This window comes from Hippopotamus amphibius, chromosome 9, assembly GCF_030028045.1.
Source record: "Hippopotamus amphibius kiboko isolate mHipAmp2 chromosome 9, mHipAmp2.hap2, whole genome shotgun sequence".
Taxonomy (NCBI): Eukaryota; Metazoa; Chordata; class Mammalia; order Artiodactyla; family Hippopotamidae; genus Hippopotamus; species Hippopotamus amphibius.
In genome coordinates, this window is record NC_080194.1 from 106,725,232 (window position 1) to 106,747,340 (window position 22,109).

Consider the following 22,109-nt stretch of genomic DNA (forward strand, 5'->3'; position numbering starts at 1 on the left):
GAATTACCTTTTGACTTGGAAGCCTGGTGGGAAGGCAGGAATGGAGGTGGTGGCCCAGCTGGGACAAGTGGAGACTTTTCCAAAGCTGGGTTTGAGGGTGGGTGGGGGGGAGTAGGGGAAGAGCGAGAGAGACTAGGGAGTGGATTGCTCTTATTTCATGCTTGCTTTTATTCTAAAATGTAAAGGGTTCAATCAGGAAAACAGAAACCACCTTAGTTATTTCAAATATAGGTCATTTAATCCAGGGAATTGTTTATACAGGTGTCAAAAACACAGTGGAAGGGCAAAAAATGGATACTGAGATAACCGTTTCTGATGAATTGCAGGACGCAGCTGCCACCACTTGGCTGGGGCATTTAAGGAAAGAGGAGGTTAGTTTAGTTATCTGGTATTGGGTAACAATTCACCCCTTCAGCTTGGTGGCTTGAAGTAACAGTGATCACTTGTGGCTCACAACCTCTCTGTCCAGAGTTTGGGAGCAGCTTGGGTGGGTGGTTTTGGTCTGGGGTCTCTCCTAGGGTTGAGTGGGTGGTTTGGGCCCGGGGTCTCTCCTGATGTTGTGGTCAGATACTGCCTGGGGCTAAGAACCCTTTGAGGGCTTGAGTGGCACCAGAGGGTCCACTTCCAAGGGCCTCTGTATGCGACTCACGCACATGGCTGCAAGCTGATGCTGGCTATTGATGAGAAGCCTCAGCCCCTGTCCGGGGCCTCTCCATAGGGCTCGTTGAATGTCCTACGGCATCCTCTCCGGTGAGCATCCCAAGAGAGCAAAGCAGAGGCTCTGTTGCCTTTTAGGACCTGCTCTCTCAGAAGCCACACAGGGTCACTTCCACCATATTCCACTGGTCACACAGACCAGCCCTGATTCACCGTGGGAGGTGTGTACACAAGGCCACCCATACGAACCTGGAGGGATGACTGGAATCATCTTGGAAGCTGACTAGAGACTTGGAGGGCAGAGCCCCAGGAGACCAGTGCTTGGATTTTTGATGTGTGTTGGGGCGAAGGGTTGGGTTCCAGTTGGTGCTGAAACGTCTAAGAAGGTAGATGTAAAAATAGTGCTAGAGCTAAACGTGCTCCTGCTGGACTGGAGGGCACAAGAAAAATGTCACTTCCCCTCGTCCATGTTGCAGTCTCCCTCAGCTGGCCCCTATTAGCAGGCCCACCTCAACAGGAAGCCAGTTGCAAGGAAGTGTGGGAAATGTAGTTTTCAGCTGTCCAGCAGCAGTATCACGGGACAGAAAACGGAGTGGGCACAACCCACCCCTTTGGCTACTCATCACCCATACACCCCTTTCTACCATATTTGATTTCCATACAACTCTAACAACTTCGTGCCTCCACCAACAAGACGCAAGTATCCTTTGTACACAGATGTGTCTGTCATTCTCTCCGTAATATCAAAATCAGAAACAGTGCAAGAAAAGGAAAGTTAGATATTGTCATTCTAGCAATATCTAAAGAGAATAATACACTATGATCAAGTAGGATTTATCCCAGGAATGTAATAGTGGTTCAGTATTTCAAAAGAAAACCTGTGGAAAACCACAGAGATACCACTTCACACCCACAAGGATGGCCATAATTTTTAAAAAGATAGAAAATAAGTGTTGGTGAGGATGTGGAGAAATTGGAAACCTCATTCCTTGCTAATGGGAATATAAAATGGTGCAGCTGTGTGCAGAACAGTTTGGCAGTTCCTCAAAATGTTAAACACAGAGAAGTAGAAACATGTCCACACAGAAACTGGTACATGAAGGTGCATAGCAACATTATTCATAATAGTCAAAAAGTGGAAACAACCCAAATGTCCATCACCTGCTGAATGGATAGACAAAATCTGGTCTAGACATACAACGGAATATTACTTGGCCATGAAGAGGAATGAAATGCTGCTACAAGCTACAACATGGATGAACCTGGAAAACAGTACACTAAGAGAGAGAAGCCAGACATAAAAGGTCACATGTTGATGATTCAGTGCACGTGAAGTGTCCAGCACAGGCAGGTTCATAGAGATAGAAAGATTAGTTGGGGGAAGGGTAGATGGGGAGTGACTGCTGAAGGGTATGGAGTTTATTAGGGAGGTGAAGAAAATGTTCTGGAATTTGACAGTGGTGATGATTGCACAACTCTGCAAACATGCTAAGAACCACTAAATTGTACATTTTCAAATGGTGAATTCTGGGACTTCCCTGGTGGCCCAGTGGTTAAGAATCCACCTGCCAATGCAGGGGACACGGGTTCGATCCAGGGCGATCCCACATGCCGTGGAGCAGCTAAGCGCACAAGCCACAACTACTGAAGCCCACACACCTAGAGCCCGTGGTCAGCAGCAAGAAAAGCCACCGCAATGAGAACCCCATGCACCGTAACAAAGAGTAGCCCCCTGCCCTCTGCAACTAGAGAAAGCCCAGGCACAGCAACAAAATCCAACACAGCCAAAAATAAATAAATAAATTTATTTGAAAAAAAAAGGCAAGAAAAAAAGAAACCAACTTGTAATGATATAGATTAAGAGGATAAAAAGATATACCACACAAACTAATTTTTTGGAAGCTGGACTGGATATATTTAGATTAGATGAGATAGGTTAGATTAATATCAATCAAAGTAGACTTCAGAACTGGGAAAATGATTAGGGATAAAGAGAGAATTACATAATAATAAAAGAATCAACTAGCCAACAAGACAACTATCTGAAATGCATATGCATCTAAAAACATTGTTTTGACATACATAAAGCAAAAATTCCTAGAACTGAAAGGGAAAACAGATGTTATAGAAGTACCACCTTTCCAGCCATGTGAAGTAATACCTTTGAAGTGGATCCTCCAGCCCTGGCAAAGCCTTCCGCTGACTGTGGTCCCAGTTAGTATCTTGGCTGCAAACTCATCATAGACCCTGAGCCAGAACTGTCCAGATCAGTCACTCCTGAATTCCAGACCCGCAGAAGCTGAGAGACATAAGTGTTTATTAATATTTTAAGACACTAAGTTCTAGACTAATTTGTTACACAGCAATAGATAGCTGATAAAGCCACCATAAAATCTCTCTGGTTCTTTGACCATGACTTAAGATGAGAATTTAAAGCCCCAAGCTAGTCCCTTTCTTCCTGTAACTCTGCAGTGCAGCCAGAAATAGCCAGCCCACCTCACCATTCTTACAGTTTTCCTGAGCTATTTGTTTTCACATGGCATTGAACACTTCTTCTCAAGCAACCATGAGTGTTAATCAGATTATCTGAGATGTCTCTTATGTCAGGGGATACTAGAATCCCATTTACATTGGCAAGGTGCTCAGCACTGGGTTCAAGCTCAAGGATGTAACCAAATCAGTCCCATAGTCCCACCTTTTAAGGTCTACTTCCCTTGCCAGCTGGCTTTCTTCTAACTTCTGACAATGGAAAGCACTAAAGGGACCTTGGAAGATGGACAGAGAGGAAAAAGGACTTCCTTCCAGTTTTCCAGGGATTGTCTGTATTTCTCAAACAACAGCAAACACTTGGCTTCTGCCTCCAACTACTTACAGCAGGCATAGTCCAGGCTGCCCGTAGCTCTTTCTTCACAGGTCTCAGCACCAGCCACATGACACAGCCTCCTCAGTAGTCTGGGTACCACCCAAAGGCTCCCTTTCCTCAGGGTTCTGAACACCAGCTACATGGGGATACAGTGTAGAGCTCCTAGGTCTTGGTAAGTTATAAAATTTGGTTTCCATTATCCTGACTAGTCCCTGATTGATATGGTACTTGCTACTGGAGTGGGATGGAAATATTTGCTGGATAAATTAATGAATAAAATAATGAATAATTGAAGTTGTAAGATCTAGGACTTCCAGCTGCTACCTTACTCTCAGGGTGAGCAACTAAATTATTCATTAAGTAATTAAATCGTTCAATGTGTACTCTTTGTCTGTGTTAACCTCTTTACCGCTCCATCAAACCAGTCCATCAACACCTTTCTGCTTCCACCTCTTAGCCCAATACATTTATTTTTTAAATTTATTTTACAATGTGTTAATTTATGCTGTACAACAAAGTGAGTCGGTTATACACATATATACATTCTTTTTCATATCTTTCATTGTGGTTTATCGGAGGATATTGAATATAGTTCCCTGTGCTGTACAGTAGAACCTTGTTGTTTATCCATTCTCTATATAATAGTTTGCATCTGCTAATCCCAAACTCCCAATCCATCCCTCACCTACCCCCCTGCCCCTTGGCAACCACAACTCTCTTCTCTGTGTCTGTGAGTCTGTTTCTGTTTCGTAGATATATTCATTTGTGTTGTATTTTAGATTCCACATGTAAGTGATATCATATGGTATTTGTCTTTCTCTGTCTGACTTACTTCACTTAGTATGATAATCTCTAGGTTCATCCATGTTGCCACAAATGGCATTATTTCATTCATTTTTATGGCTGAGTGGTATTCCATTGTATATATATGTACCACATCTCCTTTATCCATTCATCTGTCAATGGACATTTAGGTTGTTTCCATGTCTTAGCCATTGTGAATAGTGCTGCTATGAATACAAGGATGGATGTATCTTTTTGAAGTATAGTTTTGTCCGGACATATGCCCAAGAGTGGGATTGCTGAATCATATGGCAACTCTATTTTTAGTTTTTTGAGGAATGTCCATACTGTTCTCCATAGTGGCTGCATCAATTTACATTCCCACCAACAAGGTAGGAGGGTTCCCTTTTTTCCACACCCTCTCCAGCATTTGTTATTTGTAGATATTTTAAATGATGGCCATTCTGACCTGTGTGAGGTGGAACCTCATTGTAGTTTTGATTTGCATTTCTCTAATAATTAGCGATGTTGAGCATCTTTTCATGTGCCTGTTAGCCATCTTTATGTCTTCTTTGGAGAAATGTCTATTTAAGTCTTCTGTCCATTTTTCGATTGGGTTTTTTGTTGTTGTTGTTAAGTTGTATGAGCTGTTTGTATATTTTGGAAATTAAGCCCTTGTCAATCACATCATTTGCAAATATTTTCTCCCAGTCCCTAGGTTGTCTTTTTATTTTATTTATGGTTTCCTTTGCTGTACAAAAGCTTGCGAGTTTGATCAGGTCCCATTTGTTTATTTTTGCTTTTATTTTCAATGCTTTGGGAGACTGACCAAGAAAACATTGGTACAATTTATGTCAGAGAATGTTTTGCCTATGTTCTCTTCTAGGAGTTTTATGATGTCATTTAAGTCTTTAAGCCATTTTGAGTTTATTTTTGTGTATGGTGTAATGGAGTGTTCTAACTTCATTGATTTACATGTGGCTGTCCAGCTTTCCCAACACCTCTTGCTGAAAAGACTGTCTTTTTTCCATTGTATGTTCTTGCCTCCTTTGTTGAAGATTAATTGACTGTAGGTGTGTGGGTTTATTTCTGGTTAGCCTGATAAATTTAAATGAGACTCAGACTCTGCAATCCTCTGTTTGAATAAGAAATCCAATAGGTTTAGAGTTTTATTAAAATTTTGCAGGTAGGGAAAGAGAAAATTGCCAATGATCCTTTCTTGACATAACAAAAAGAAGCTTGATGATGTATATCTTTCGGAAAGCATATACATCAAATTAAACACTATTATAAGGGCAACAAATTATTAAAGAAGATAACCAGAATAGACTTTCAGGGATCATTGGTTACAGTTCACAGAATATAGTGAAAGACCCTGAAGTCTGAGTGTTTTAAAAGACTCATTTGAACAAATACCATCTCTAGAAGATTATATATTTGCAAACTCTCACATCAGATAGGAGTGCAGAACTGATACTTTTGTGAATGCTCTCAGTTTATCACAAACAGCTTTATGATCCTCAGTGATGTCTGCCTCTCTGCAGCTATAGGACAAGACAACGTATACTTCTCTGAGATTTTCTTTAATAGCAGCATTTTCAAGCCCATTTTCAAGAATTCCATTAATTAGCACCAAAAAACAGAAGAGACCTAATAAACCTAAAGCATAAAGTAGGGAAAAGGATCTGCCAAGATAGTTTTTAGATAAAATTGACACGCAAGTGAGATGCACAAATCTTAAGTGCCCAATGTGAAGAATTTTAATAAATTTTATACCCACGTAGCCACCACTCCAATCAAGAAATAGAGCATTTTCATATCCCCAGAAAGTTCCCTGGGGGTTTTTTCCCATCAGTCCCCCCATCCCCACCTCCACCACCCCATAGGCAACCATTGCTACGACTTCTATCACCCTAGGACACATTTTCCAGTTCTTAAACGTCAAATAAATGGAATCATACAGCATGTACTCTTTTATGTCTTACTTCTTTTTTTCAACCTAATTCCTTCCAGGTGTGTCCATATTGTTGCGTATAGTTGTACTTCATTCTTTTTATTGTTCATTTGTATTCCATGGCAGGAATATACTATAATTTGTTTATATATTCTTCTGTTACTGGACATTTTGGTTATTTCTGGGTTTTGGATATTATACATTTATATACAAATCATTGTGAGGACATATGTTTTCATTTCCATTGAATAAATTCTCAGGAGTGGAATTGCTGGGTGACGTGGCAAGCATATGTTTAGCTTTATAAGAAACTGCCAAAGTGACCGCACCATTATTCATTTCTACCAACTATGAAAGTTCTGGTTTCTCTGCATCCTCACCAGAAGTAGATACCATCAGTCTTTTTAATTGTAGCCACTAGCATCTCATTGTGAATTTAATATGAATTTCTCTAGTGACCAATTATTTTAAGCATCTTCTCATTTGCTTATATGCTATCCATATATTTTATCTGGTCAAGTATCTGTTCAAAGCTTTTGCCATTTCTTTTTGTTTGTTTTGTTTTGGCCTCCTCACACAGCATGAGGGATCTTAGATCCCCCAGCAGGGATTGAACCGTGCCCCCTGCAGTGGAAGCACAGAATTCTAACCACTGGACCACCAGGGAATTCCCATCTTTTGCCATTTCTTATTGGTTTTGGTCTTCATATTATTGAGTTTTAAGGGTTCTTAAATAGTCTGTATGCAAGTCCTTTTTCAGATGGGTTTTACACATATTTTTTTCCAAGTTTGTGACTTGTTTTTCATTTTCTGAGCTGTATCTTTTGAAGACCAGAAGCTCTTAATTTTATTTATTTATTTTTGTTTGTTTTTTTTGGCACACGGGCTTAGTTGCTCTGTGGCATGTGGGATCTTCCTGGGGCAGGGATCGAACCCATGTCCCCTGCATTGGCAGGCGGATTCTTAACCACTGTGCCACCTAGGAAGCCCCAGAAGCTCTTAATTTTGATGAAGTTCAATATATTAGTTTTTTCTTTTACAGTCTGTGCTTTTTGTCTCCTAAGAAATATTTGCCTAAGGTCAAAGCTTTTCTTTTATTCTAGAACATTTATAGTTTCAAGCTTTTACGTTTAGGCCTGTGATCCATTTCGACCTAATTTTTTATTAGAATGTGAACTCAGTGACCAGGTTCATTTTGGGGGGCATATATTTATATATAGCTAATTGTTCCAGCACCATTAGGGTTTTTTAAATTTAAAAATTCTCTTTAAATTGAGATATGACTAACACATAATATTGTGTTAGTTTTAGGTGTACAACATAATGATTTGATATATATATATACATTGTGAAATGATTAACACAATAAGTTTAGGTAACACCATTTATTGAAAAAACTGTCCTTTCCCTGCTTCTTATATTTGGAAGCTGTATTATTGGGTACCTACACATTTAGGATTGCTGTGTCTTCTTGATGAATTCACCCTTTTATCATCACGAAATGTCCTTCTTTATCTCTGATGTTAATGTAGCCATTTCACCTTTCTTATGGTTAGTGATTCCATGGTATATATTTTTCCTTCCTTTTATTTTCAACCTATCTATGTATTTATATTTAAGCTGCATCTCTTGAAAACAGCATATGATTTGGTCTTGTTTTATTATTCAGTCTTTCAAACTTCGTCTTTAATAACATTTTGTCCATTCACATTTACTGTCATTGGTAATCATTGCTTTTATGTTCTAATTGTCCATCTGTTCTTTGTTCCTTTATTATTCCTTCTCTGCCCTCTTTTGGATTGAGTTCTTTGTTTTTTTAGAATTCTGTTTTATCTCCTTCTTTGGCTTTTTAGTTATACCTCTTTGTAGTATGTCTTAATAATTGCTCTATGAATGATAAAACTAACCCTCCACTTAACTCATTTTACCTTGAAGTAATGTTTATCACTTCACACATAACATAAGGATCTCTCAACCATGTAATTCCACTTATCTCTTCCCATCCTTTGTGTGTTTATTATAATATGTTTTGCTTCTACTATGCTATAAACCTCACAATGCATTGTTAGTTTGGGGCGGGGGGGGGGGGTTTTGTTTGTTGTTGTTATTGTTTTTGCTTTAACCACCAACATTCTTGAACAAAGTAAGAAAAGAAAAAAATAGTCTTTATTTTTACCTACGTACTTACAGTTTGTGGTGCTTCTCATTCCTTCCTTTAGATCTGTGTTTCCATCTGGTATCATTTCCCCTCTGCGGACAAACACCCTATTGCAATTTCATAGTGCATGTCTGCTAGAGACAAATGTTCTCTACTTTTGTTTATCAAAAAAAGGTCTTTATTTTATCTTCATTTTTGAAAGCTATTTTCACTGAGTACAGAATTCTAAGCTGACAAGTTGCATTTTCAGCCTTCACATGTGTCTTTCTATTGTTTTCTGGCTTCCAGTGTTTCTGATTAGATGTTAGCCATTATTCTCATTGTTCCCTTATATGTTAGGTCTTTTTTCTTTGTCTCTTTTTAAGATTTTCTCTTTCCTTTTGGTTTTCAGCAGCTTGACTCTGGTTTGCTTATGTGTGATTTCCTTTCTGTTTATCCAGTTTGGGCTTTGTAAAGTTTCTTTTAATCTATGGGTTAACGCTTTTCATCGAAGTTGGAAATTGTGGTTTCACTTCCAGCCAAGTAAACCTCTAACAAACCTGGCCCTCCCACAGATAATAACTGTAAGCGCTAGATAAATATTTGTAAATGGCATGAAGGCACTGGAGAGTGAACAGAGGCAGATTCTGAAGGGGAGTTGAAAATCGGCAGAAGGGACTAGCACAGTGGGAGTTTCCCATCTTTACAGCTTTTAGCCTGAGGTCAAAGACAAAGTCAGGGTCATATAGTAAGTGCCCTGTCCAATCTAAAATTAATCTTTCTGGCTTGAAAAGCCAGAGAACAGTATTTGGGGCAAGTACAGCTGATGGAACTAAAGGTGATTCACGGAAAGAAGAGAGCCAGGGAGTCCCCGATGCTGGTATAAGTCTGCTAAAGTCTCTGGCTGATCCTTACATCATGTAGGCAAGGGCAGATTCAGGGCAGCTTAAAGAACTGAACAAAGATTTAAGCTGCTGCCCAAAAGACAGAGCTTGAATTTGAGTCCACCCAATTAATTGCCTGTTAAAAAATAAGCACAGTGTTATATAAGAGAAACTAGAATCTCTCCAGTGTAATATTCACAAGGTTCAGGATAAAATCCAAAATCTTCAACATATAGGTCACCTAGGAAACTGTGACCAATCTCAAGAGAAAAGAAAATCAATCATCCAAGGCCAATCCCAAGATGACCCAAATGTTGACATTAGCACTATGGAATTTTATTTTAAAGTAGCTATTATAATTATACCAATGAAGTAAAGGAAAATATTTTCACGATGAATTAAAAGATAGGACATCTTAGCAGAAAAATGGAAGCTATGAAAAAGAAGCAAATGGAAATTCTAGAACTTAAAAATAAAACACCTAAAATAAAAAACTCGGGACTTCCCTGGCAGTCCAGTGGATAGAACTCCGCGCTTCCACTGCAGAGGGCCCGGGTTTGATCCCTGGTCAGGGAACTAAAATCCCACAAGCCGTGTGGTGGGGCCAAAAAAAAGAAAGAAAAAGAAAACCACTCATCTACTTTCTGCTCTATGGATTTGCCTATTATGGACATTCCAGAATCATACGGTATGTGGCCTTTCACTTAGAATAATATTTTCAAGGTTTATCCATTGAGTAGCATGTTTCCTCCATTCCTCTTTATGGCTGAATAACGTTCCCTTGCATCATGTACTGCACTGTGTTCACCCATTCACGAGTGGATGGACATTTGGATTGTTTCCACCTTTTGACTATTACAAATAATACTGCTGTGAACATCTGTTACCAGTTTTTGTATGAACATATGTTTTCAATTCACTTCAGCATATATCTAAGAGTGGATTGCTGGCAGATATGGTAACTATGTTTAACTTTTCGAGGAACTGCCAAACTGTTTTTCAAAGTGCCAAGAGTTTTATAGTTTCAGATCTTACATTTAGGCCTATGACTTATTTTGAGTTAATTTTTGTATATGACATGAAGTAAGGGTCCTGCTTCATTCTTTTGCACGTGGAGAGTGAGCTGTCCTGTTAACCATTTGTTGAAGAGACTGTTGAAGAGACTGTTCTTTCCCCATTAAGTGATCTTGGCACTGGTGTCAAAAATCAACTGACCATATTTGTATGGGTTTATTTCTCAACTTTCCATTCTATTCCATTGATTAATATGTTTATCTTTATGCCTGTATCAATAGTCTTGATCTCTGTTACTTTGTAGTAACCTTTGGAATCAGGAAACAGTGAGCCCTCCAACGTTGTTCTTTTTCAAGATTGTTTTGGCTCTTTGGGGTCCATTAAATTTCCATACGAATTTTAGGAACAGCGTGTCCATTTCTGAGGGGGAAAAAAACCCAGCTAGGGTTTTTTGATAGAGATTGCTTTGAATCTGTAGATCAATTAAGGAGTATTGGAGTATTGCTATCTTCTAATCCATGAATAATACAGTAATAACTCTTCTAATCCATGAATATGTCTTTCCATTTATTTAGGTCTTAAATTTCTTTCAGTGGTGCTTTGTAGTTTTCAGTGTATAAATCTTGCACTTCTTTTGTTAAATTTATTCCTTAGTATTTTGTTCTTTTAATGAAATTGTTCATTTCGTTTTGGATTGTTCATGGCTGGTGAATACACATATAGTTGATTTTTTTAAAATAAATTTATTTATTTATTTATTTTATTTATTTATTGGCTTTGTTGGGTCTTTGTTGCTGCACACCGGCTTTCTCTAGTTGCTGCGAGCGGGGGCTACTCTTCTTTGTGGTGTGCGGGCTCCTCATTGTAGTGGCTTCTCTTGTTGCGGAGCACGGGCCCTAGGCACGTAGGCTTCAATAGTTGTGGCACATGGGCTCAGTAGTTGTAGCTCACGGGCTCTAGAGCACAGGCTCAATAGTTGTGGTGCACGGGCTTAGCTGCTCCATGGCATGTGGAATCTTCCCAGGGCAGGGCTCGAACCCGTGTCCCCTGCATTGGCAGGCGGATTCTTTACCACTGCGCCACCTAGGAAGTCCTATAGTTGATTTTTGTATAGTAATTTTGTTTTCTTGCTGAACTCTTTTATTAGCTCTACTGATTTTTTGTGGATTTCTTAGGATTTTCTATATACAAGATGATGTCATCTTCAAATAAAGATAGTTTTTTTTTAAATTTTTTCCCTTCCAGTCTGGATGCCTTTATCTGCTTTTCTTCCCTAATTGCCCTGCCTGGAACCTCCAGTACAATGTTGAACAGAAGTGGCAAGAGCAGACGTCCTTGTCTTGTTCCTGGTCTTAGAAAGCTTTCAGTCTTTCACCACCACGTATGATGTTAAGCTGCGGGTCTTGCATATATGCCCTTTATCAGACTGAGGAAGTTACCTTCTATTCCTTATTTGTTGAGCGTGATCGTGAAAAGGTGTTGAAGTTTGTCAAATGCTTCTTCTGCATCTATTGAGATGACGACGTGGGTTTTGTAGCCAACATTCTAAGTAGAAAAAACACTGCTTTTCAAATAGGTTAGTATCTGTTTCTGTGGTTTATGTGCATATATTAACTTTCTCTGTTATAAGAAACTTTAAGTTGATCACTTACATTAAGCATTATCAAATAAAGGCAAAGCTAATTGCCTATTAGCAAAATACTCTGTATGCAACGATTGCCAGTATCAGAAATACTATTTAGGGGTTGTCAATTACATGCCCTGAAACAGGAAACAAAATTCACTTACTGTATTGCTTTTCAGAAGGCACTTGGCCTTCAGAATCAGAAATAGGGACTTCCCTGGCGGTTAGGACTCCTCACTTCCACTGCATGGGGCGCGGGTTTGATCCCTGGTTGGGGAACTAAGATCCCACATGCCACGTGGCTCAGCCAAAAAAAAAAAAAAAGACAGAATCAGAAATAAGGATTTCCCATAAATAAAAAACCACTGCAGTGCACCTAGTGGTTAAGTCAGTTGTTTTTCTCCAGCTGTGACACCATATTATTAAAAGCATTAAGCACCTAGGATTTACGCTACACTTGATAAGTCAAATAATGCCTGTCTCCTTTTAAAAAGAATGTTTTGTGGTCACAGCAACTTCAAAATGTGATTACGTTCAAACAATCTGATATATCATGCTCTAGCAATTACAGAAGTGTGATTTTTGACACACAGCAATTTTACAAGTTAGGCAAATGTAAAATGCTAAAAGATGTGAACAACTGTTCTGTTTCAGCTTAGAGTGCTGCAAAACGGAGGTAATAGATTTCAGTTAACATAATCAGCCTATAATACAACCTTCTAACTCATAAAGACTTTTGGAAATACAAATCTAAAAAAGGTAATTCCTTTTCCAAATTACAAAATTTTGCCAAATCAATACAGTACTTTGTAATACAATAAACCTATGTGGTATTTGTTGGAATCATATATCACTTTAACGATTATTCCCACCACAAAAATACTATTTAAGTATGAAACCAAATTACTAAGTCTTTTCATCAGAGTTTATAGCAGAGCCAGCTGTTTTATACAGATTAATTTGGCTTTTAAAATTATATAGGGACTTCCCTGGTGGTCCCGTGGTTAAGACCCCACGCTCCCAATGCAGGGGGCATGGGCTCCATCTGGTTAGGAAACTAAGGTCCCGCATGGCTTGATCAAAACAAACAAACCAAAAAACAAAAACAAAAAATAAATAAAATAAATTTAAAAAATTAAAAGATAAAATTATATACTTTCCTTCTTTTAGAGTGCATTCCTTCTTGTAAGCTGCTGAGTCAATACAGCAAAGCAATCACGTGTATGCAAAATGGGCTCTGTTTCCTTGTGAGGTTGGCCCAAAACCATTCATGAAAAGCTTTAAGATTCTACTTTAAGAAACGCAAACATACCAATAACTAATTAATTTTGCAAATATTGGTAAGTCTTCCATTAGTAGGAAAACTCTCAATGAGAGATGATCACATATATAGTTTTTTGGATTTTTTGAAAATTATGAACCAACATGACCTATTCCAATCCCAATACCCTTAGATTATTGTTCTGGTTTTGCTGTACTGGCTGCTACCACGTATACAGTGTTGAACAGAAGTTGTGATAGTGGGCAAGCTTTTCTTGTTCCTAATTTTAAAGAGATACTTTCAGTATTTCCCTTTTGCAAATTATATTTATTATAGGATTTTGATAAATACTCTGTATCAAGTTAAAGAAGTTCCCTGCTATTCATTATTTGCTGAGAGATTATAGCATGAATAGATTTTGAAAAGTATGGAATAGTTCCTATTCATCTATTGGGATGTTTATGGCTTTTGGGGTTTTTTTTTTTAACTGGCAATGTGATAAATTACATTAATTTGTTTTAAGATCTTTTTATTTTATTTTGTCTGTGCCATGCAGCATGCAGGATCTTAATTCCCTGACCAGGGATCAAACCCATGCCACCTGCAGTGGAAGTGCAGAGTCTTAACCACTGGACTGCCAAGGAAGTCCCTACATTAATTTTTTTAATGTTAAAAATCTTGTATTCTTGGAACAAACCCAATTTTACTAAAATGTATTCATTTTTTTCTATACTGTTGGATTTTATTGGCTAAGATATTTTTTTATGATGCTTACAGCCATAATTCAGAGGAAGATGGTCCTCTTAACTTTCCATTCTCCTGTTATCCTTGTTTTGTTTTGGTGTTGAACTTACACTAGCCTCATACAATATTTGGGTACTATTCCTTTTGTTTTTTCTTTTTCTATTCTCTAGAAGACTGTGTATTACACTCTTGTGAAATTCCTTGAGTGTTTGGCAGAAGTCACCTATAAAGCTGTTGTGAATGTTGTCATTTTTAAAAGATTTAACATAGCATTCAATTTCTTTCATCAACTGAAAGAAAACCACACAACGTTAAGAGCTGTGAGTTGAGTTTCATTCGGTGTTTTGCTGAGGACTATAGCCCAGGAGACAGCCTCTCAGATAGCTCTGAGAAACTGCTCTGAAGATGTGGGAGAGAAGTCAGTATATATATGCTTTTGGCTAAGGAGTACATGTAATCAAACATACATTTCAGTAGAAAGTTACTGCTAGTCACAAGGAACGGATATCCCAGTTAATGATTTTAGTGCTTTTCTAAGTATGGGAACATGCAAGAATCTGGGTCCATAAAAATTTTTGTTGAAATATATCTAACTTTCTAAGGGCCTGTTTTGCCTGTTTTCCCAAAGCACAGTGTGCCCCATCCTGTTCTTGGTCTTGAATTCCTTTCGGGGTGCACTGTAGGTCAGCAACTGCAGTGGCTAATGACTTGATCCTTGTAAAATGGATGGTAGGCAACATTTTTGTTTTACACTTTGATGATTTTCTATGTCATCTTGAGTCAGTTTTGATAATTTGCATTTTCCTAGAAAACTCACCATTTGACTTAAGATTTTAAATTATTGTTAGAAAATTATGGATAGTTTAAATCTCTCTGTCCTCTTTATCATTTCTAAAAACATTAATTTGTGCTTTTTTTTTTCTTGATAATTTTCCCACAGGTTTCTTTTTTTTTTTTTCCTCTTTTTTTAAATTTATTTATTTGGCTGTGTTGGGTCTTGGTTGTGGCACGCAGGCTTCTGTAGTTGCAGCGCATGGACTCCAGAGCGCACTGACTCAGTAGGTGTGGCATGAGGACTCTCTTGTTGTGGTGCGCAGGCTCAGTAGTTGCAGCTTGCGGGCTTAGTTGCCCTGCGGCTTGTGGGATCTTAGTTCCCTGACCAGGGGTCGAACCCACATCCCCTGCATTGGAAGGCAGATTCTTAACCACTGGACCACCAGGGAAGTCCCCCTGACAGGTTTCTTTTTATAGATCTTCTTTGTTATTTATTTGTTTGAGGGTTCATTAATTTTTGCTCTTGTTTTGGTTACTTTCTTCTTCTAATTTCCTTGCATTCGCTCCATTTTTCTTTTTCTACATTTCTGAGAATACTTGCTGTTTCTTATTATACATACGTTTTATTTTATTTTATGTGTTTGTGGTTGTACTTGTACATTGAATTCCTATAGCCACATCCTACAGTTTTTTGGTTTTGTTTTTCTTGTTTTTTTTTTTACAGTTTTTATATTTAGTGTTTGTATTAGTTTCCTATGACTGCTGTAACAAATTGCCACAAGCTTGGTGGCTTAAAATAACAGGATTTTTTTTTCTCTCACTGTTCTGGAAGTCTGAAAATCAGTGTCACTGGGCCAAAATCAGGGTCTCAGCAGGGCCAGGCTCTTTCTAGACATTCTAGGGGAGAGATTATTCCCTGCCTTTCCCAGCTTCTGCTAGGTGCCAGCATTCTTTGGCTTATGGCTGCAGCACTCTGATCACTCCCCTCCTGGTCACATTGTCTCTCTCTGCCAACCTCCCCCCACCATGAGGATACATGTAATTGTATTTAGGGTCCATCTGAATAATCCAGGATAATCTCCCCATGTCAAGATCCTCAATTTAATCACATCTGCAGAGATCCTGTTTCCATATAACATTTACAAGTCCCGCAGTTATTTCTAAGCTTATGCGTGTACAACATTAAGTAGCAAATTGAAAAACACCATGAAAAGTCAACACAGTGTCATGGAATAAAGACAAAGTGGAATAAAGAAAAAGTCCTCACATTTTCATTTTGCACTGGGGCCCACAAATTTCATAGCTGGCCCTGCTTCTGGGACTCCCATTACCTGTATGTTGATATACCTGATAGTGTTCCACTCACCAGTTTCTTTATTCTGTTTTCTGTCTAGTCTTCAGAATGGATCATCTGTATTGACCTATCTTCAGGGTTCCTAATGCCTTCTTCTATCAACTCAAACCTGTTGTTGAGTCCCTCTAGTGAATTTTTTATTCCATTACTGTACTTTTCAACTCCCGAATTTTTCCATGTTGTTCTTTTTCAACAATTTCCATTTCTTTATTGATATTCTTTACTTGATGAGTAATTGTCATACTTTCCTTTAATTCTATAAACATGAATTCCTTTAGTTCTTTGAACATATTTATAATAGCTGATTTAAAGTCTTTGTCTAGGGACTTCCTAGGTGGCACAGTGGTTAAGAATCCACCTGCCAACGCAGGGGACATGGGTTCGACCCCTGCTCCAGGAAGATCCCACATAACAAAGAGCAACTAAGCCCATGCACCACAACTATTGAGCCTGTGTGTCACAACTACTGAAGCCCACGAGCCTAGACCCTGTGCTCTGCAACAAGAGAAGCCGCCACAATGAAGAGCCACACGCCACAATGAAGAGTAGCCCCCGCTTGCCGCAACTAGAGAAAACTCGTGTGCAGCAATGAAGACCCAATGCAGCCAATAAACAGATAAATTTATAAAACAAAATTAAAAAATAAAAAAAATAAAGTCTTTGTCTACTAAGTCCCATATCTGAGCCCCTTCAGAAAGTTCCTTGTTGCTGCTTTTTCCCCTGTGTTTGGGCTGTGCTTTCCTGTTCCTTTGCATGTCAGTCAGACCAAAGTTTGTGTGTCAGTGCAGCCATGTCCTAGCTGTGTGATCTGGAGCAAGCTACTTTATCAGTCTGAGCCTCATTTTCCCCAAATGTGAGCTAGAAATAGCTCTGCTGGGAGGATTAAAAGAGATCTGTCTCATAATTTTTTACAGAAAACGGAACATTTTAGAGAATGTATTGTCACCCTGGATCCTAATGTCCCAGGGACTCTCGTTGTAGATTCTGTCGTTGTTGTTGTTTGCTGGTTGGCTGGTTGGTTGATTTAGTGACTTGCCTAGACTAATTCTTTATAGTTTTTCTTTCCCACAGTGTGCAGCCACCTAAGTCTCTGTTCAGTTTTATTCCAGTATGTTTTTGTTTTTGTTTTTGTTTAATCTTGTTTTTACTTTTAAGCTTGACTTCCTAGGTATCACCCCTGGGTCAGCATAGCTTAGTCCTGGTTGGTCAGAAGTTTTTCTTAAATGCCTTGATCCAGTGCCTTCCACCCTTTGCCAGCTGGGTCTGTGTGTGGACTAGGGCACACAAAGTTCAAGCAGGTTACAAGTCTGCCTTGGTTTTTACTTTCTGATTGCACAAGGCCTGATGACCAGTCAGGGGCTTGGGGTTGGGGTCCTTAACTGCATGCACATGTGTGTGCACACGTCTGGATCCCCAGGAATATGTCAGAGCTTCTCAAAGCCCCCTACGACTATCCTGTGCCCTACCTCTCCTTTTCAAAATTTTGACCGGTCTCTTGCTTGCCCCAGGCAGCATTGTAGCCTTGGGCAATTGTGACATTGGCCTTTCCCAATTTTTTGCCACCAATTGATATTATTTTCAACATCGTCCCTTGCCATGAGTTTTTGTTTTTTGTTTTGTTTTGTTTTGTTTTGCAGAGCTCCAAATCAGATCAGCTGCTCCAGCAGCAGAAGTGTGAGGCTGCCAGTTTTCATGGCTACCATGTCTTCGTATTAGGAGTGGGGGAAGGGAAATGCGAGCAGCCTGAAGATAAAAGGCCACAGACCCACTGTTATTAATGTTCAGTTTTTCTTGAATAAATGCCTTTCAATTTGTTGTATGCCTTTAGTTACCTTCCAGAGTACTGAAATAGTTGTATTGGATTATTTTGCCAGTTTTATCATTGCTTTTTTTGAGGAGAGGATTTGCCAAGGTCTTCCCTCTGTCACTTCCCCTCCTCATTCTTCACTGCTTCTTACAGTGCATTAAGCAGAAACTTCTTCTTCCTGAAGTACATCTGTTAGCAATTCTTTCAGAAAGGATCTGTGAGAGAGAAAATCTTTTTTTCTTTTTTTACCTTTTATCTGCTTTTTATTACCATGGGGATCTATTTGGACCTATTTTAAATTATATTTAGGATTCATAGTGTTTCTTCATTCTTGACCATCATGACTCAACAATTCTGGAAAATTCTTAGTTGTATCTTCAGATATTATCTCTATTTCATTCTTTCCATACCCTTTCTGGAATCTCTATTAGACATATGTTAAATATTCTGATTCTATTATCTGTGTCTCCTAACTTTTTTTTCACATTTTTTCATCATTTCAGCTCTCTGTGCTTCTTCAAATTTCTTTTCCAGTTCACTAATCCTCTCTTCTACTGTGTTCAATCTACTGTTAAATCCACCCCTTGGGGGCTTTATTGTGCTCTTTGTTTCCAGTGACTACATTTTCAATTTTTTGAAACTGTGTTTCTTTGTCAAATTCTGGGGCAGGGGGGTGGGGGGTGGGGGGTTAGTGTCTGCTTTCTTAGAGTTTGGATTTCTAACATATTGAATTCTATGTTCTCTTTCATGCTCTTGTATAATCTCAAGATCTAGGGGCTCTGATTGTGCTAATTATAATTCTGAGTCTCATATGTGAAAAATTGTTTAAGGGCTTTGACATTTCTTAACTGTAACAATAGGCACGATTTCCACTGTAGGTGGGTCCAACTGCCATACTTAGCCAAAAAATTTTATATATGTGTGTGTGTATAAATATATATTATACACACACACATATAATACAGGACACCTATATATAGGCATCCTGTATTGTTCTGTATTTTTTTTCATGTAACCCTAGTGCAGGGCCTCATCTCCTGTCACTCCTGGTCATTGACCCTCACTGACACTTAAGGGAAGACACATTATCAACTCATCGACTGTCATTTATGGTGTTTAGTCCCTTCTTTGTTTCTGGACTCCTGGGTTTTCTCTTTCTTCCATGGGAGCTCAGCTATGCGTCTAACATAATTTTTTATTTAATCAAACATTTCAAAGAATTTTACTAGTAGAGTTTTCTGGTTATCTTATCTGCCAAATCGGAAACATATGGGGAGATTTTTCAGAACACATTTCATAGTCCTTCTTCCCCTGCCAAAATTCTGATACCGCCTTCAAGAGTTTGCCAAAATCTGGGCGGAGCTGGGACCAGAAATGGGGTGGCGGTGGGGATCATTCCTGTGTAATTTGAAAAACAACACAACTCACTTCCCTAGTGTTTTGATGATTCAGTTCCTGGTGTCTTAGACTTCTGTGCCTAATGCAGTTTCATGGCCCATAGGAGATACTGGGTAAATGTATGCGGAATACATGAATGATGACTGATGGACACTTATGGTCAGCATAATACCCATTGTACAGGTTTGATATGTGATTAAACTGCTCCATAAAGGTCATTTTCCCTTCCCCTAAAACAGGAAGGAGGAGCTTACCACCACCCCATGGGCATGGCAGGCTCAGGTAGGACTACTCTTAGAGTGGACAACCTGCATTCCAGCCTTGGTCCAGGTCTCTGAGGACCTTGATGGAGGTCATATGGGAAGCATGTGGGTTGGCCTGGATTCCATTCTGTGGATTTGGACCCACATGTGCTTGATGAAAGGGCCAGTCAGCCTGGAGGACAGGCCTTAGGGGGCGCCTCAGGGGTCTGTATTAGGCCCCACCCATTTATCTATTCTGGAGTGTGACACAGAGTTGAGAAGGATCAGGACATCTTAGGTGACAGTCAGGACCCTGGATGGCCTCTTTTGCCCCTTAAAGCCTCAGCTTTCCTTCTCCATCCCCTCCCCACTCTAATCTGTCCTCAGCCCTTTCCTAACTCGGTCTCTCTGCAGAGAACACCTCCTCCAGCACCACGGCCTCCAGCTCATCTCTTCAGGTCTCCAGCCCATTGCAGGAAGACCCAAAGACTCTTCAAAGGCCAAGTACACAGACACAGACTCCCCTTCCCCCCAGCATGCTGCCCTCCTTCTGTGATCCCAACCCCAGAGTGTCATCCTTACCCATCCAACCCACCCAGACACCTGGGAGTCACCCAGGACTCCACCCTCCTGTTTCTGAATCTGTTTAGACCAAGTCTCCTGGATGGAGTCCACTTCTGGGCATCTCTGCAGTCAGGCCTCTGCCTGCCACCTTCCCTCTGCACGACCATCTGAGGTCAGTCACCAGCACAGCCCTCTGGATTATCATACCCCCTAACACACCTGCAGCCTCCAGTCTGGGGCTGGTGGCCCCTGAGCCTGATCAGGGCCTCTGACTTGCTTTGTCTGCCTTCAACAGTGGTTTGCTTTGCTTTTGCTTTTAAATGAGGTAACACTATAAACTAGAAGGTTTCACATACAAGGGAAGAATTCTGGCTGCTCTTGAGTAATTTACTGGGCCCAAATGCATGCTGTCCCCAAGTGGCAGCTGTTCCCTGATGATCACAGGCCCCTAACGAGTTTGCCTTTTTCTTCAGGGCCCTTGACATTAAGACTCTTCTCCAGTCCATCACCATCCTCACTGCTCACAACTAAAACCCAAAGTTGACCCTGTCTTTCAGCAGCTTGTCCAACTCCCTGCAAAGGAAATCAGCCCCTTTAACCTGGCATTTGAGGCCCTTCCCCACTCCACCCAGGCCACCCCTTCAGCCTCACCCCAATCCTTCTTCTCCCCTGGAGAAGCACAGCTTGCTGGTCTCACAATTCCCAAACACATCCTGTTTTCCCAAACCTTTCTGCGTATAATTGGGCTTTTGGTCCTCCTCAGGAGGACCTCTTACCTCTTTACGTAAGAATGATTGTACCAGATCATATACACCATCACTCATGCTGTGGGTACCTGCAGGCAAATGCTGGCCCTCTTAGGCTCAGGTGAGGGGACAGCAGTGCCCACCTGCCCTTACAAGGACTGCAGGAAGCATGACCCAGCCAATGCCTGGCTATGGTGGGGGCTCCACAATGTTTGTTAAAGCCCAATCTGAAACTCACTTATCTCATTTATTTTCTTGAATAAGAACTACATTCATGTGGTAGGAAATTCAGAAGGCACACACAATTACACCATGGCCTCCCCAGCAGGTGGAGGTTGATGCTCTTCCCAGCACACACTGGGGACTTTTTTTTTTTTTGGTTGCATTCAGTCTTCGTTGCTGCTATTGTAGGAATCGGTAGAGGTAGGCAGGACACCGAGGCTTATAATGCAGGAAGCAATGTTTATTGTACCAGTACAGGCCCAGTGGATTCACATCCAAAGACTGAGGCCCGAACCAAAGGAGAGCTTCTCCTTTTATAGACCAATTCCCATGCTTTTGGGAGCCTATAGCTATGTTTATCTGTGCAGAAGCAGTGTACAGAAGCCAGAGTGCATATGTTAGTTTTTTCTTATCTCATTGACCCAGATATTTGCGCTGCCCCTGGCAGGGTCTTGTGAAAGAGGCCATAAGTTATTTATTCCCTGGCACTTGCATTTTTCTATGTTTGCTTTGTCCTTCCCTGTTCTTGTTATTAACCTGCCTCACTGCATGCGGGTTTTCTCTAGTTGAGGTGAGCGGGGGCTACTCTTCATTGTGGTGTGCAGGCTCCTCATTGTGGTGGCTTCTCTTGTTGCAGAGCACGGGCTCTAGGTGCACAGGCTTCAGTAGTTGCAGCGCGTGGGCTCAGTAGTTGTGGTTCATGAGTTCCAGGGCACAGAAGCTTTCGTTGTGGCACGTGGGCTCAGTAGTTGTGGCACACAGGCTTAGTTGCTTCATGGCATGTGGGATCTTCCTGGATCAGGGATCAAACCCATGTCCCCTGCATTAACCACTGCACCACCAGGGAAGCCCCCACACCTTTGTTTTTAATGGATGTGTACTCCTTTGTTTTTTTCTTTCCATCTTAGAATCTTAGAGATCACTTCATTCTAGTACATGGAAAGTTTTCTCATTCCTTTTCTATAACTTCCTTTTTTTTTTAAAGTAGAATATACATCTATAAAAGTGCATATAAGGGAAAAGCTCAATGAATTTTCACACACCCAAGAGACTGGCACCCAGGTGAAGAGGCCGATTCCAG